Here is a 17,469-nt window from a genome sequence, read left to right as displayed (position 1 = left end):
ACATTCAGTTTTATGGAATATAATGTTGGGAGACTGCTCAGAAATGCATGACAATAGTCAGCTAAAGAAGGGCATTGTGCATTCTGTTCTATTATAATGTTGTACATACCTAACATGCAAAGCAATACTTTTCACTTTTTCTCAGTACACGTGACAAGAATACATCAAATCAAATCACAGATAAGGCTTTCAACAGTAGATGACTTAGGCAGAGTCATGTAATCTTACTGGACTGGAAATATGTGGTCTTAGCGATGGCAATCATATGTCATCAAAATCCTGTGATTCCCTTCCTAAACCTCTCAATTTCTCTTTTTAAGATGCTTCTTAAAACCAATCATTTTGATAAGGTCATGACTGCCATGCTTTAGCACTTATTTATGGGGCTTGGTGTCGAAATTTATTTCATAGTCATTCCCATGAAGCACTTGGACCCATGTTACAGGTGCCATATAAATGCAGTGTGTTGTTTGTACACCTGCCTGCAGCTATTATGAGTTCTTGTGCATGTCATCACATTACACATCTCTCAATTGACATCATTTAAAACTGGTCATTGTTGTTCAGATGAGGTTGCTGTGTGCAAGTTGCTTGTCACATTCCCTGGATTACAAAAATGACACTTCAGAAATATTCCATTGGCTTTGAAACCCTTTGGGACTTTATGGGAAAACTGTGAAATAAATGCAGGTTTTTCTCTTTTTCAATAATGAATACTTTTTCACATGTGTTCTTTATGGTTGACATTTGACCCTTTGTTCTTTGTTTCCAACAATTTTTTTGCTTTCTGCTATGTAAAGGCAATCACACTTTTTTTTGATTATTTAAAGAATGGAAAAAAGTTTTAAAAAAATAAAGGATTGTGAAAAGGATTACAGCACTTTTTCAAAGCAAGTTACATGTGCTCATTATAAGTGCAATTTACACTGCTGCTTTTTCAAGCACTGTGGTAAGGCTATTACAAATGATGTGCAGGGATGTGCACAATGAAATATTCAGGTGGTAACACGGAACTGATTAATCTGTGAAATTGTGACCAGTCGTTGATGACAAAGACCATCGACATATAATTGGCTTCTAGGTAGCTGAACAGTCTATCAGTGTGAATAATATGAGCAGAAGTCTTCAGATATCCAAATAGGAATGTGATCTCTCTGTCCCTCTCCCTCTCTCCCTTCCTCTCCCTCTGTATCTCTATCTTTCTCTCTTTCTCTCACTATCTCTCTCTATCTATCTCTATCTTTCTCTCTCTCTATCTACCAATCTCTCTTTCTCTATCTATCAATCTCTATTTATCGCTCTACAGTAAACAAAAGTACCAAAAGCCAAAAGAAGATCAGTTTATTTTCCAAAAGCTATATTGTAAGTTATAGCTTTTACCCAGTATCTAAGAGGATATGCAATTTGTGAACCAGTTGCTCAGTACGACTTGCAAGGTGGTAAGATGAACCTGCGGAAGAGTGAGATCAGCAAACAACATTTCCTGAGAAATAAAAAGATCATTTCAGCAAACCATATGGTCCACAGATCCCTGAAGGTGGCTGGGCCGAATACCAGGTCAATTCTGAAGGCTTACGGACACTTGCCTTCATCGGTCATGATATAGTTTATCAGAGCAGGGAGCTTATGTTGGTGCTGTACAAACCTTTGGTTTGTCCACATCTAGAGTACTGTGTGTTGGTATGGTCACCACACTGTAGGAAGAACGTGATTGTTTTGGAGTGGGGCAGGGGAGTTTGACCAGGATGTTGTCTGGGATGGGGCATTTTAGCTCTGAGGAAGGACTGCATAAGCATGAGAGAAGGCTGAAGGAGAACCTGATAGAAGTGCATATATTTATGAGGCCATGGACAAGATGGATGGAAGGCAGCTGTTCACTTCATCAAAGGGTCAATACAGAGAGGTTTTAATTCAGGTTGTAAGTTTGCTCACTGAGCTGGTGGGTTTGTTTTCAGATGTTTCATCACTATGCTAGGTAACGTCATCAGTGAGCCTCCAATGAAACACCGCTGCTCTGCCCTGCTTTCTATTTATGTGTCTGTATGTTAAGGTGGGGAATATCATTTCCGGTTCTTTTTTTCAGAAGTTGGCAAATGGGGTCCAAATCGATGTGTTTATTGATAGAGTTCCTATTTGAATGTCAGGCCTCCAGGAATTCCTGTACGTGTCTCTGTTTAGCCTGATCTAGGATGGATGTGTTGTCCCAGTCCAAGTAGTGTCCTTCTTCGTCTGTGTGTAAGGATACTAGTGATAGTTGGCCATGCCTGTTCCCTGGATGCTGCCTGACCTGCTGCGCTTTTCCAGCAACACATTTTCAGCTCTGATCTCTAGCATCTGCAGACCTCACTTTCTCCTCATGCCTTTTGATGGCTAGTTGATGTTCATGTATCCTGGTGACTAGTTTGCTGCCTGTCTGTCCAATGTAGTGTCTGTTGCAGTCCTTGCAGGGTATTTTGTAAATGACATTTGTTTTGCTGGTTGTTGGTGTAGGGTCCTTTAGGTTCATCAGTAGCTGTTTCAGTGTGTTGGTAGGTTTGTGGGCTACCATGATGCCAAGGGGCCAGAGTAGTCTGGTAGTCATCTCAGAGATATCTTTAATGTATGGTAGTGTGGCTAGAGTCTCTGGACGTGTTGTGTCTTCTTGTTTCAGTTTGTTTTTTCAAGCATCAGTGCACTGTGTTTATCGGGTACCCATTGTTCTTGAATGCGCTGTGTAGGTATTTTTCTACTGCTACTCACAGTTTCTGGGTGCTGCAGTGTGATGTGGCCTGTTCAAATAATGTCCTGATGCAGCTCTGTTTGTGGGTATTGGGATGATTGCTTCTGTCATTGAATATCTGGTCTGCGTGTGTTCTTTCCTATAGACGCTGTGTGCAGTTCTCCATTAGCTGTTCATTCCACTGTGACACTCAAGTACAAACCGCCTCACAATACCCCAAAAGCCAAAGGAAAAGCAGAATGGAATGGTCACAGGATGTTGTGAGAAATGATTAATGATGCCCACAACCGACTCCACAAATATGAACAGGAAAGTTTGCACCAGAAACTTTGTACACCAACGCGATTGACCAGGAATGGACAAGCACATTAGATCGAGCCATCAGCATCAAATAACAGCAGACCAAGATAAAGAAAAACTAGCCCTACAAGAAAAACTGCACATGCTCACACAAAAGAACAACACAGATAATTCACAAGTTTGGATTAAGAACCTGTCGGACCAACCAGTAACAGACATGGAAAAAAGTTGTCCTAGTAAGAGGAATGAACTACAATGACAGAGATGCAGTCAAAAAGGATTTTCTAGCAGCATTGGAATCAACCCTGAAAGGCAATAGACTTACAAAAGAAACCCAGCAGACCATCAGACAGACAGTAACACCAACAATAAGCAGGAAGAAGGACAGGAACAGCCTCAACATACAGGAAAGGAAAGCCATAGAAGGACTCAGAAAAGACAGAAACCTTGTAATCCTACCTGCAGACAGAGGTCATATGACCGTCATCCTAAACAGAACACAGTACATTGAAAAGGTGAACTCACTGCTCACAGATACTGACACCTCCCAACAGGTGCTGATAAAGCTAGAAAATCATATCATAACAGCACTGAAGAAACTCCATAAATCAGGCAAAATTAACAAGACAGATCTCCAAAGAATGAAACCTGATGGATCCAACACCCCCCCGCTTCTATGGATTATCTAAGGTACACAAACCAGGGGCCTCCCTCAGACCCATAGTCTTACTCCCTGGCACACCGACATACAGACTAGCAAAGGGACTCCACCGTAAACTGACATACCTAGTAGAAGACTCATGCCACTCCATCCACAGCACCCAAGAATTCCTGAACATCATCAAAGACACCAAGATAGAAGAGTACAAAGTCATGGTCTCCTTTGATGTAACGGCCCTATTCACATCAATTAACATAAGCCTGGCTAAAGAAACACTGACCACACTATTAGATGAAGGCAGGACACAAACACTGGACAACACCAACTCCATTATCAAGGACTGCATCCTCAAACTAATGGCTTCACTACCCACTTCACCCTCAATGACAAGACCTACAAACAAATCAACGGAACACCCATGGGATTACCAATATCAGGATTCCTAGCAGAAGCAGTGATGCAGAGACTCAAATGAACAGCCCTCCCCACAATCCAACCCAATGTGGATGACACATTTGTCTTGACAAAACAGAACAAACTAGAGGAAACTTACAATATCATCGACAACATCATTACTGGCCTAGATTTCACAAAAGAGGAAGAGAAGAATAACAGACTCCCATTTCTAGATGTCACAGTGGAACGAGCAGTCAATGGAAAACTGCAGACCAGTATCTACAGGAAAGCAACACACACAGACCAGATACTCAGCTACATGAGCGAGTACCCCAGCACTCACAAATGGAGCTGCATCAGGACATTATTCAAATAGGGCACAACACACTGCAGCCCCCAGGAACTATGAGCAGCAGAAGAAAGATACTTACACAGCATATTCAAGAAGAAGGGGTACCCAATAAACACAGTCCATTGATTCTTAAACAACAAACCCAAACAAGGAGACACAACACACCCAGAGACTCTAGCCACAATACCATACAACAATGACATCTCCAAGATGACTACCAGACTACCCCGACCCCTTGGCAACATGGTAGCTCACAAACCTACCAACACACTGAAACAACTACTGATGAACCGAAAGGATGCTATACCAACAACCAGTAAAACAAACATCATTTACAAAATACCCTGCAAGGACTGCAACAACCACTACATCAGACAGACAGGAAACTAACCACAGGATAGATGAGCACCAACTAGCTACCAAAAGACTTAACCCACTATCACTAGTATCCTTTCACACGAACGAAGAAGAACACCATTTCGACTGGGACAATTCATCCATCCTAGGAGAGGCTAAACAGAGACGCATACAGGAATTCCTAGAGGCCTGACATTCAACCCGGAACTCCATCAATAAACACACCAATTTGGACCCCATTTACCAACCTCTGAGAAAAAGAACTGGAAATGATATCACCCACCTTAACAGACAGACACATAAATAAGAAGCAGGACAGAACGCCAGCACTTCACCGAGGCTCACTGATGATGTTACCTCGTATGATGATGAAGTATCTGAGAACAAACCTACCAGGCTCAGCAAGCAACTTTACAATCTGAACCTCGGGTTGAGCTATAAATCTTCTTAGGGTATAATTCTAAGGTGAAGGAAGGAGATTTATACGGGATTTGAGGAAAGTGTTTTTCACTCAGAAGATGGTGAAGAATCTGAATTGGACTGTCTGGGAGGCAAGAAATCTCACAACCCTTAAAAAATATGAGGATGAGCACTTGAAATGTCCTAACCTGTGAGACTGTTGGCTAAGGTGCTGGAAAGTAGGTTTAGCATAAATAGGTCAGCACAGACTTGATGAGCCAAAAGCTATTTTCTGTACAGTATGGCTCTGTAAATGGGAATGAGTAATAAATACTGACTCTGCCATCCCGTGCATTAATTTATAAAAATTATAATCAACAGTGTGCTTATTAGGAAGCCTGAAAATGTCATCTTGTCTGGGTGCTTCCTGACTGGACCCAGGACCAATTTATGCAATACTTTTTATGTACTAAAAACGGAAGAATCTACAGACAGCTGTTAAAATCTGGCGTGATCATTGAACATCTGCAACAAACCGAATAATGCATGAAGAGTGGACTGCAAGAGAATGTTGTTTTAAAAAAGAAGACTCAGTCAGTAGCAATGTGGTAATCCAGTCAAAACCAACTTTTGAGACTCAATATTGAGCTCAATACGTTTTGGGCCTAAATACCTTTATCCATGACCTTTTGTCCAATCCCCATGTCCCAGGCCCTGACATGACATGAGCTTCTCTCAGCACAGCCCATCCATTTTCACTAACCCTGGTCCTCATTAGCAGTTTTTCTTTCTCCCTGGCTTAACATTTGTCTATCTTTTTCTCCCTCTGGTCTCCATCTCAACCTCTCGTTTATTCTTTTACACCCCTCCACCCCTGCCTTCAGCACTCCTACCCCATTTTCAGAGTGACAATGAGTTCTTTAATCTGAGGAAGGATTGCTCGACCCAAACTGTTAACTCTGCTTTTTCTCCACGGATGCTGCCAGACTCACTGGGTTCCTCCAACAATTTCTGGTTTTGGTTCCAGTACCACTTCTGAATGACTATACTAACCAGTGGGTGGCACGGTGGCACAGTGGTCAGCACTGCTGCTTCACAGTGCCAGAGACTTGGGTTCAATTCCCACCTCAGGCGACTCTCTGTGTGGAGTTTGCACATTCTCCCTGTGTTTGCGTGGGTTTCCTCCGGGTGCTCTGGTTTCCTCCCACAATCTGAAAATATGCAGGTTAGGTGAATTGGCCACGCTAAATTGCCTGTAGTGTTAGGTGTAGGGGAATGGGTCTGGGTGGGTTGCGCTTTGGCAGGTCAGTGTGGACTTGTTGGGCCAAAGGGCCTGTTTCCAAGCTGTAAGTAATCTATGTACAGATCCCTTGGGAGTTCTGCATTCAGTATCTAGTATTTCTAGCTTGAGTCATTAATATTCTGTCTGGGTTCTACAATTTTTTTTAACTCCTCTTTAGCAGATATAATAAAATTGCAGTCTTTTAGTGATGATCTCACTGTAGGATCACTAATGGTACATAGCATGCCAAAGAAAGGCTTATTTTGCTTCTGATTATTTTTTGTACAGCTGCCAACAATCCCCACTGGTTCCTCCCAGTTAAGAGCTAATTTGTTTACCTAATTAAGACTATAGTTGGCTGACAATGCATACTGCCAGATGGGGGTGGGTAGTGGGGGGCATTGAACTGGGAGTTGACTTTGACTCCTTGCCCCAGGTGTTGGTGGGATGTCACAGACCTCACAAAGGGTTCAGTCACCACACTGTCAAATTAACAGCGGTGATGTGGCTAGAGTCACTTTCAAAATGTGCTGCTGTCACTATTCCAAAGTATTCACCTTTTCAGTTGGCAGGTACCTTTGAATAGGGGAATGGAGAGCAATGACACTGGGCTGCTACCAGGTAGGGAGGGATGGGTCTTATAAGGAGAGCTGGAGTAAATTAGGCTTGTACCCACTGAAATTGAAAGAATTGGAAGTGATCTTATTGAAACAGACAAGATTCTTAGAGGACTTGGCAGGGTAGACATGAAACGGTTGTTTTCTGCTTGTGGGAGAGTCTAGGACCAGAGGGTGTAATGTCAGAATAAGAAGTCAGACATTTAAGGCAGATATAAGGAGGAATTTCTTCCATCAATTTACCACAGAGGGCTGTTGGGGGTCACGTCATTCAGCATATTCAAGGCTGAGACAGACAGAAATTTAATCTGTAAGAGAAGCAAGAGTTACAAGGAAAATGCTGGTAAGTGGATTTGAGGAACCATGATCTGATTGACTAGCAGAGCAAACTCATAGAGTCATAGAGATGTACAGGACGGAAACAGGGCCTTCAGCCCAACTCAGTCCATACCGACCAGATATCCTAAATTAATCTACTCCCATTTTCCAGCATTCTGCCGATATCCATCTAAAGCCTTCCTATTTACATACCCATCCAGTTGCCTTTTAAATGTTGCCATTGTACCAGCCTCTACCACTTCCTCTGGCAGCTCATTCCATACACGCACCACCCTCTGCATGAAAAAGTTGTCCCATAGGTTTCTTTTATAACTTTTCCCTCTTACCTGAAACATATTCACCCTAGTTTTAGGAACTTGATGGGTTGAATGGCCTACTTCAGCTCCTATGTTTTATGGTATTGTGGAGTTGATGTGAAGAATTCTACAATCACCTCCATGTTGACCTAAACCATTGTAACCAAAAAGAAAAGCTGAGTCAATTCTGTGTGGTTAAGGGCCATTGGTGTATAATGCTTCGACATGCCTCAGTCTCCACATCCAGCAATATGCCAACTCACCAGCCTATAAATCACCCTTCTGACAAGATTCTGTATCCTGATGTTATGGCCTTAATCTGGCGAATACCACTGGGAGGCTTGGGTGACTGTCTACATTTCTATCCGGGAAGTTTAAAGGTGGTGACAACTTCAGAATTACAATGGCAGGGGTGAAAGGAATGAGCTTTCTCACTCATGGGACACATTGGAAGTCAGAACCTACTCCCAAAAGAATCAAGATCAAGGTGTTGCGATAAATTTAGGACAAATTCCTGTCAGGAATTGTGTAGCTCCAACAAACATACTGCCTTTCTCGCAGTCAATTACCAACTTAATCAGGACAATTTTAACAGGCAAGATAATCAGAATAGAGCCAAATTCCAGCTAAAGGTAGGACATCCTTGTCCATTTTTGACAGAAGGCAATGTGAAATCCACTTTAGCTGAAAAGAAGCAATCTACCCGTTTTCAGCCTAGGCCTGTCGTTTTTCTCATGGTAATGAAATAACTTTAGCATGCTCTGATAGCAACAGAAATAATACTTACATAACATTCCCAAGATCAGAGAACATATGTTTAAGGTGACGAGGTTTAGAGGAGATCTGAGGAAAGTTTTTTTTCACCCAGAGGTTGGTAAAAATATGGAACGCATTACCTGAGACGATGGTGGAAGCAAATACTCTCGCAACATTAAAGAAAATGCTGCACGGTCACTTCAAATACCAGGGCACAGTAGGCTATGGACCATGTGCAGATAAATGGGATTAGTCTAGTTTGGTGTTTGATGATCAGCATAAATATGTTGGGCTGAAGGGCCTGTTTCTATGCTGTATGGCTCTGTGACTCCACGACCATAATTCTATACATTATCTCCTTCTAGAATTTTATTGAAATTGAGCTATTTAAAGTTCAAGGCTATCCACAAATACAGGGAGAATAAAATGCTATTGACTTTCCACAGTGGGCTTTGGAAATATAGGATGTGTCTACAATGGCATTTTAAATGGTGGTCATTACATTCATTTATATTAGTTTTGATGCTTATTTATAAGATTTACATCACAGGTCAGTTCTAACCCACAGAAATCAATGCAGCAACCTGACCAAAACATCTTTGACAATGGCTCCCAAATCCAACACACTTATCTCTCACAAGGATAAAGGCAGCAACTGCATGTTACCTCCACTACCTGAAAGCTCCTCTCTGAATCTCACGCTATTAAGACTTGAAAACATACCTTGGTTCCTTCACTGACATTGTTTATAATGAGCAAGTGACCAGGACAAAAAGCATGTGACAGTCAGCCCAGTATCACTTGCAGCATGTAATGTGAGGGCATTGTTGCTGTGCTTATGTGCAACATTAGTTCATAGAATCACAGAAATGTTATGGAACAAATGGAGACCATTTGATGTATTGTAACTCCATGGTTCATTAAAGGAGCAACATTACCTAATAGAAAAAAGTGAGGACTGCAGATGCTGGAGATCAGAGTCAAAAAGTGTGGTGCTGGAAAAGTGCAGCAGTCAGACAGCATCCGAGGAGCAGGAGAGTCAATGTTTCGAGCATAAGCTCTTCATCGTTACCTAATGTCAATTTCCTGTTTTCTTCCCTATATCCTTGCACATTATTTTTATCCAAATAACCATCCAACACTCTCTTGATTGCCTCAGTTGAACTTGCCTCCACTACATTTCCAGGCAGTGCATTTCAGACACTAACTACATTCTGTGGAAAAAGATATCCTCACTTCACCCTTACTTCTTTTGCAGATCACTTCCAAATGTTGCTGCACCTTTATACTAAACCGTGACACTGAGCAATCCTGGAATATATCCTCAACATAAACAGACCTTCTGCTTGGTTCAGCAACCCGAGAGGGGGATTGATGGGTTTATGTTCAGAAAATATGGAACCACAAGAGATGTAGGCATCAAGCTCTCGAAACTCTCCTCTTAACAGCAACATGGGTACACCTAGGAGAAGGACTGATTTGGAGGGGCTGGTGTTGGACTAGGGTGTACATAGTTAAAAATCACACAACACCTGACGAAAGAGCAGCACTCCGAAAGCCAGTGCTTCCAAATGCACCTGTTGGACTATAACCTGGTGTGTGTAATCTTTAACTAGATGAAGGAGACTGCAGCGGTTCAAAATTATCTACAACCACTTTCTCAAGGACAATTGGGATTTACAGTACATGGTGGCCTTGCCAGCAATGCTTACATCCTGACAATTAATGAAATTGAACCGCTTTTAGAAATTTCTCACTGCTCCTGTATTCCTCTTAGACATTAATTCAAGTTGAACAGGTCAACAAGATAAGATGGCAGAACTTCAAACCACTAAAACATGAAGTCAAGTTTGATCGCAGAAAAATAATTCCCTTTTAAAATTTTTACTATTTTGCATCTCCCTTGTCTCACTTCAGTTCCCCACATTTATAGTTTTACTTTCCCAATGTGAGTTTTTCTTTTCCTAATATTGGTCTCCCCTTCAAGTGTTTTCACGATTCAATTGAAAAGTTTGACTCAATCCGCTTCCACTTTCCTTTCAAACAGCATTTTCAAGATCATAGCAACTTGATTTTTATTCATTCATTCATGGGATGAGGGCTGGACAGGCAGCATTTATTGACCATCCAGAGGGCAGGTAAGAGTCAGCCTCAGTGCTATGGGTCTGGAGTGACACGTCAGTCAAAGCAGTTAAGGTTGCAAGATTTTCTTCGCTAAAGGACATTAATGAATCAGCAGTGGTTTTATGGTCATCATTAAATTCTTTTTTTAAGATTTTTATTGAATTCAAATCCCATGATCTGCCGTGATAGGAGTTGAACTCAAGGTCCCCAGGATATTACTTGGGTGTGTGGGCTAATAGTCTAGCAATAATGCCACTAAGCCATAACGTATGTCTGTTTTGCCCAACCTATGCAAAACAAAATTCTTCTTGTCTCCCCACTGATGTTTTTGCCTGTTACCCTAACTCTCGATGTTCTGCTTTCTGACACACCTGACAATTAAAACTCTTTCTCGACTACCTCTCAGAATTTGGAACACTTCAAAATTCTCCTACACATTCCCTGCTGTACAGAGTACACTGCTTTTCATCATTTATATAAATGATTTGGATGTCAATGTGGCAGGTAGGGTTGGTAAGTTTGCAGATGACACCAAAATTGGAGGTGTCGTGGACAGCGAAGAAGGTAGCTCAGGTTACAATGGGATCTTGATCAGATGGACCAATGGGCTGAGGAGTGGCAGATGGTGTTTAATTTAGATAAATGTGAGGTGCTGTACTTTGGAAAAGCAAATCAGAGCAGGACTTATACACTTAATGTGGCACGGTGGCTCAGTGATTGGAACTGCTGTCTCACAGCATAAGGGACTCGGGTTCAATTCCAGCCTCGGGAGACTGTCTGTGTGGAGTTTGCACATTTTCCACATGCCTGCGTGGGTTTCCTCCCACAGTCCAAAGATGTGCAGGTTAGGTGAATTGGCCATGCTAAATTACCCATACTGCTATGTGCATTACTCAGGGGGACCTATGTCTCGGTGGGTTACTCTGCGAAGGGTTGGTGTGGACTTGTTGGGCTGTTGGCCAGTTTCCACATTACAAAGGAACCTCAATTATCGGAATACCAATTATCTGAAAATAGGATTATCTGAAGGAGATCTCGAGGTCCCAACAGAAACATTACATCACAGAAATGTGTCCCACACTGATGGCACCTTTTGTTTACAGTGATTAGAAGTGCTGCTGAGAACAGTGCTGGGCTGATGGGAGCGCTGGCACCATCTCTAAATGACTGATCTCCCACCACCATCCCACCCCCTCCACCCCACTCCACACTTTCCCTGGAGGTCTACACAGGTGTGTACCCTAAACCCCCCTTCCCCAGATAATCTCTCCAACATTGACATGTACAGGGCAAAGGTGGAACCTGTCAAAAGTTTGCAGTAAGAAGTTTTGTGTGTGTGTGCGCACGCTATTTGGAGACTTAACCCCCCCCCCCCCCCCAAGAAAGGCAGTAGCAGCAGCAGCAGCAGCAGCAGCAGCAGCCTTGTTGGTGTCCACTCTGGCTGCCCCGGAGAGGGGACGGGGGTCACGCGGAGGGGGCAGGCTAGGGGTAGTGTTGGGCAGGCTGGGGGCGGTAGTGGGGGTGGGCTGTGGGTGGTGTTGGGCGGGTAGGGGGCAGTGTTAGGGACAGGCTGTGGGTGGTATTGGGGAGCGGGCTGGGGGAGGGGTTGGGGATGGGCTGGGTGTGGTGGTGGTGGCGGGCTGGAGGTGGTATTGAGGGGTGTGCTGTGAGCGGTGTTGAGTGGGTAGGGGTCGGTGTTGGGGACTGGCTGGGGGCAGTGTTGGGCAGGTAGGGGACAGTGTTGAGGGTGGGCTGGGGACGGTGTTGGGGACGGGCTGGGGGCGGTGTTGGGCGGGTAGGGGCCGGTGTTGGGGACGGGCTGGGGGCAGTGTTGAGGGCGGGGTTTGGGTGTGGTGTGGGGTGGGTGCGTGCTGGGGGTGGTGTTGAGGGGTGGGCGGAGGCTCATGCGCACTGTGCTGCTGCCTAGTCTGAACAGGGAGCAGACGTAATAGAAAACTCCGAGCCCCAGAGGAAAGGCATTGAATCAATTAACCGAATAATCAATTATCCGAATGAAATGGTGCGCGCCCATCTCATTCGGATAATCGAGGTTCCCCTGAATAGGGAATCTAATCTAATAGTAAGATCCCAGGGAGTATTGATGAATTAAGAGACTTTGGAATGCAGGTTCATAGCTCCTTGAAAGGAGAGTCACCGGTAGATAGGATAAGGTGTTTGGTATGCTTTCCTTTATTGGTCAGAGTACTGAGTACAGGAGTTGGGAGGTCATGTTGTGGCTGTACAGGACATTGGTTAGGCCACTTTTGGAATATTGTGTGCAATTCAGTTCTTCCTCCTATTGGAAGGATGTTGCCAAAGTGAGTTTTGAGAAGATTTGTAGCTCAGGTTGAGGTTCTGGATGTAGGTTTGCTCGATGAGCTGGAAGGTTCATTTTCAGAATGCTGTGAAACTTGAAAGGGTTGAGAAAAGATTTACAAGGGTGTTGCCAGGTTTAGAGGATTTGAGCAAGAGGGAGAGGCTGAATAGGCTGGGGCTATTTTCCCTGGAGCGTTGGAGGCTGAGGGGTAACCTTACAGAGGTTTATAAAGTCATGAGGGGCATGGATAGTATAAATAGACAAGGTCTTTTCTCTGGGGTGGGGAGGTCCAAAAATAGAGAGCATAGGTTCAGGGTGAGAGGGGAAAGATATAAAAGGGACCTAATGGTCAACACTTTCACGCAGAGGATGGTGCTTGTATGGAATTAGCTGCCACAGGAAGTGGTGGTGGCTGGTACAATTGTAGCATTTAAGAGCCATCTGGATGGGTCTTTGAATAGGAAAGGTTTAGAGGGATTTGGGCCAACTGATGACAAATGGGACTAGATTAGGTTAGGATATCTGGTCAGCATGGACGAGTTGGACTGAAGGGTCTGTTTCTGTGCTGCACATCTCTATGACTCTATGACTCTCCAATCCTAGATTCTCTCACCTCTCCATGGAGCTGATCTTTCATGGCTGTCTCATAAGTCTCCTCTACAGTGCTGAGAATTGAACACAATTCCAACTGCAACTAACCATTCGTATTTTCTAAAGGTTAAGTTGTTTGTTTTTGTACTCTATCCTTCTAATAAAGCAAAGAATCCCTTAACATTTACAAGTCTTCTTATCTTGTCTCACCATATTTAGAACTCACTCACGTGTGATTCTGCATTCTATACCTGGTGTGTATACACACTAACATCTGTTTGTGTTTGTTCTTATGCCTAATGACTGAATGCTATTTGAGTAATTTTCTGGTCTCTGCTCAACATGCTCAATGTGCTAAATCACTGCATATATTTATATCCCTTGGTTTACAAAATAAAACTTTCCCCTTTTTTCTCCAGTGATAAACCATTTTTTTATTTACTTTCTCTTTAATGTAGAAATGTCAGTGTTGGACTGGGGTGGACAAAGTCAGAAGTCACATGACACCAGGTTATAGTCCAAGAGGTTATTTGAGATCAAAAGCTTTTGGAGCGCTGCTCCTTCGTCAGGTGAAGTGATGAAGGGGCGGTGCTCCAAAAGCTTGTGATTTCAAATATGGGCAGCACGGTGGCACAGTGGTTAGCACTGCTGCCTCACAGCGCCTGAGACCCGGGTTCAATTCCCGCCTCAGGCGACTGACTGTGTGGAGTTTGCACATTCTCCCCGTGTCTGCGTGGGTTTCCTCTGGGTGCTCCGGTTTCCTCCCACAGTCCAAAATCGTGCAGGCCAGGTGAATTGGCCATGCTAAATTGCCCGCAGTGTTAGGTGAAGCGGTAAATATAGGGGAATGGGTCTGGGTGGGTGTGCTTCAGCGGGTCGGTATGGACTTGTTGGGCCGAAGGGCCTGTTTCCACACTGTAAGTAATCTAAATCTAATCTATAACCTGGTGTCATGTGACTTCTGACTTCGTTCTTGTTAGCAGTTATCAACAAACCTTTTTTTGCAAATCTTTCATCGATCACCCTTGGTCTCTTTTATCCCAATGTGGAAAATACAACTATTTTTAAAGCTTTTCACCGTTCTTATAATTGCTACTTGTAGGTGATAGTCTGGTGAACCTTCCCTGTGCCTTTACCACCATCCTGATGTCATTGCTGTACTACAGATGTATGCATTGCATTTGATGCTCCCAACAGATGCTTTGTGAAAATCAACATCAGTTGGCTTTCTGCTGAACAAAAAAAAGTAAGACAGAAAGAATGTTTTAATATCTTTGTGAAGCAAATTATTGTTTGTCAAATTGCCATTTGAGCAGGCACAACTTTCAATATTATTTGGAAATGTCGCTAATCAGGCTGCTTGGAAAGCTCAATAGTGGAGGAAGCTTTACTTTGTATTGAGGTGGCTTAAATCAATGGTCCAAGCTTGGAACAATTGACCTACACCCCAAGATCTCCAAACTAGTATTTATCTAAATGTAGAATGTTGCCTGCATTGTTCATTGTTTTAATTTAATAAATGCTATGCCTTCCATATTTTGAGGTGATTTCATTGTATTCGATACAATCTATGAAACTGTTAAATATTTGCCCAAAGGATATAAAGCATTTTGACATTTAAATGGAAATCATAAGTCATTGCCTCAATTCCAAGAAAGAATTTATACCACAAAGTCTAGATTATTTATAGACCTCTCAGTAATACAAGGAGAAACTGTGGTTATCTATACTTGACGTTGCTATCAACTATGCACTTTATAATTAACAGAATATCATCCGTACTTTTATTATATGGAGAGAGTGATCAATATATGTCACGCATATTTATTAACAAAGTTGGTAAATGTTAGTACAAGTATTTTATACTTAAAACACTGATGCAGTTGAATTTAATTCACAACATGCATATTGCGTAGGTGTACGGGTTATGAATTAAATTCTTCTGCAACCATTATTTTAATTGATTTAAAACACATCCATATGATGGAGCTACTAATGGTTTCAGTTGGGACATTTAGTTCACACTAATTTCTGGAACACTATCAGAAACAAGAGAACACTCGACATGCTGTCAAACTGTATCATTGTTTTGATGTGGTTTTCAAAGTTTGTGTCATTGCTACACATCATTAACAGTAAACATCACTACACAGGCCTCAGTATTTACATCTCACTCCATAAGATACATGGCAGCACAATATCATGGCTCCAAAGGGAACTTGGATTATGAGGGGAAAGAGTAGCAGCTCAAACCACTGAATATAGAATTCTCAGGCAGGATAGAGGAGAGCATTAAACAAATTTATTGGTTAAAGATTCATTTATAGCTCTGAGGAGGGATGATACCTTAAATAAAACATCAAATGAGAGCTATCGTGGTGCAACATAGATGTCCTCACTTCTGAAACAGGAGTTTTGGCTCAAGTCCTCACTGTTCCAGATGTGTAGTGAAACATCCCTCTGAACAGATTCATTCAAAAATATCAAAAGCATCAGATATAGTCAGATGGGTTGAGGTCAGAAACAAAAAAGGGGCAGCAATACTCTTAGGTGTATTCTGCAAACCTCCAAATACTTTGAGACACTTAGAGGAGCAAATACTAGGTATGTCCCCTGAGTGTAAAATCAGAGGGGCAATAATAGTTGGGAACTTCGTATCCTTGAACTGCATTCAAGAGAATAAATCCAACAAGAGAAGGCACAATTCTCGTTTCCATCTCAGAGACTGGGCACATCGATGAAATAGCAGTGGGTGACATTTTGAAGATAGTGAGAATAATGCAGTTAAACTTTAGCATTTTGCTGAGAAGGGACAAAGACAGAAGAGGAGAAAAAGTTCTAAAATGAGGGAAGAGAAACTTTGTAAAGCTGAGGGGCGATCTGGAAAAAGTGGTCTCAGCTGTTTCACAGTGTCACAGAAGAGTTATGGTGCAAAAGGAGCCCATCTGTCTGCACTGGCTGTTTCTGAATGTTTTAACTCACTGCTTCTCTTCTGTCTTTTCCATGTAACCCTGTACAGTTTCTATTTAAACACTCAGCCAATGGCATCTTGATTGCTTCAACTGAGTTTGCCTCCACCACATTTCCAGGCAGTGTACTTCAGATATTAACAACTCACTGTATGAAAACACCTTTCTCACCTCTGATTTGCTTCTTTTGCAAAAGGCTTTAAAACTGTACCCCCGGGTTCTTGATCCATTTACAAGTGAAAACAGTTTCTCTGTACCTATTTTGCCCAGACTTATCATGAATTTGAAACTTTTAGTCTATCTCAAAATTCTGTCCTCCAAGGAGAGCAGTCAGAATGATTCCTTTAAAGAAGAGACATGATTCAATAGTGAGATTCTGTCAGTTCTGTGTCGGTATGTTCTCACAAAGAAAAAGGGTGGAATTACCAAATCTAGAGCCCCTGGATATCCAGAAGCTTAAGGTATAAAATAAAGTGGAAGAATACAGCTCTTGGCTGAAGAAGTAATCTTGAAAGTAAAAATCTTAGAAGAAAAAAAGAAGTGATCCTTTAGGAAGCTAAGAGGACTGTAGGAAGTACAAGGGTGAAATTGAAAAGAGACGATTTGAAAGAAAACTTGTTTGTGAAATTAAGAAAAATCCAAAGGTGTTTTATTAGGACGTTACGGTCAAAAGGATGACCAAGAAACAGATTGGGAATCAGAGATGTAACAACAAACTTGTGGGTGAATGCACAAGATGTAGACAGGATTGAAAATGAATACTTGGTCTTCATGGAGGAGAGGGATAATGTACAAAGTTAAAAATCACACAACACCAGGTTATAGTCCAACAGGTTTAATTGGAAGCACACTAGCTTTCAGAGCGACACTCCGTGTCATTATCACATTAATGGAAATCAGTGACGAATTAAAAGAATCTCTCAGGATCACTTTTCAATCCTCACTTCAGAAAGGTTAGGTACCAAAGGACTGGAGGTCTGTGAGTATTGTATCA

The 17,469-nt window shown here is 42.4% G+C and overlaps 1 protein-coding gene across 4 annotated transcripts in view; it reads left to right on the top strand.

Annotated features, from left to right (window-relative positions):
* slitrk4 (SLIT and NTRK-like family, member 4) overlaps window positions 1-17,469 on the top strand; it is a 127,191-nt gene that overhangs the window by 83,512 nt on the left and 26,210 nt on the right. Inside the window, exon 3 of one of the 4 annotated variants that reach the window (XR_006313830.2) lies at window positions 14,609-14,752. The exons of 2 other annotated variants lie outside the window; for them this stretch is intronic. The gene's annotated coding sequence lies outside the window, so the exon portion shown is untranslated. Of the gene's footprint in view, window positions 1-14,608; window positions 14,944-17,469 lie in introns of those variants that run through there. One more of the 4 variants, XR_015758609.1, reaches the window with a different exon arrangement.

This window comes from Chiloscyllium plagiosum, unplaced genomic scaffold (genome assembly GCF_037043375.1).
Source record: "Chiloscyllium plagiosum isolate Xiang-an unplaced genomic scaffold, Cpla_swu_hap1 HiC_scaffold_11, whole genome shotgun sequence".
Classification (NCBI taxonomy): domain Eukaryota; kingdom Metazoa; phylum Chordata; class Chondrichthyes; order Orectolobiformes; family Hemiscylliidae; genus Chiloscyllium; species Chiloscyllium plagiosum.
This window is presented reverse-complemented; position numbering and strand designations above follow the sequence as displayed.